Source organism: Odontomachus brunneus, unplaced genomic scaffold (assembly GCF_010583005.1).
Source record: "Odontomachus brunneus isolate Ranch 3 - 2012 unplaced genomic scaffold, Obru_v1 Obru_scaffold_109, whole genome shotgun sequence".
NCBI classification, from domain to species: Eukaryota; Metazoa; Arthropoda; class Insecta; order Hymenoptera; family Formicidae; genus Odontomachus; species Odontomachus brunneus.
In genome coordinates this window covers 1,020,312-1,020,633 of record NW_022639559.1, presented here as the reverse complement: position 1 = coordinate 1,020,633, position 322 = coordinate 1,020,312, and positions in this window count along the sequence as shown.

The following is a 322-nucleotide window of genomic DNA, read 5'->3' as shown; positions in this document are numbered from 1 at the left end:
GAACAATTATAACTACGAATATGATCAAAAAAACACTTTGACTTTACATGATTTCCATCAAATAAGGAACGTAGAAACTGAGGTAATTCAGGCATTGGTTGCAGATGAATTGCGCCGTGATTGCAGCAATCATGAAATGAATTTTTTCTATTAATAACTTGTTCAGCTGCAAAATGTTATGCATTGCAATGAACACAAAAAACGTTCATAGGGCCAATATAATATTCAATTACGTTATCAAATAACGAGTTATGAATACCTAAATTAGGTTGATTTCTTATACGTCATCATCACCATCGTCATCATCACCACCACCGTCATT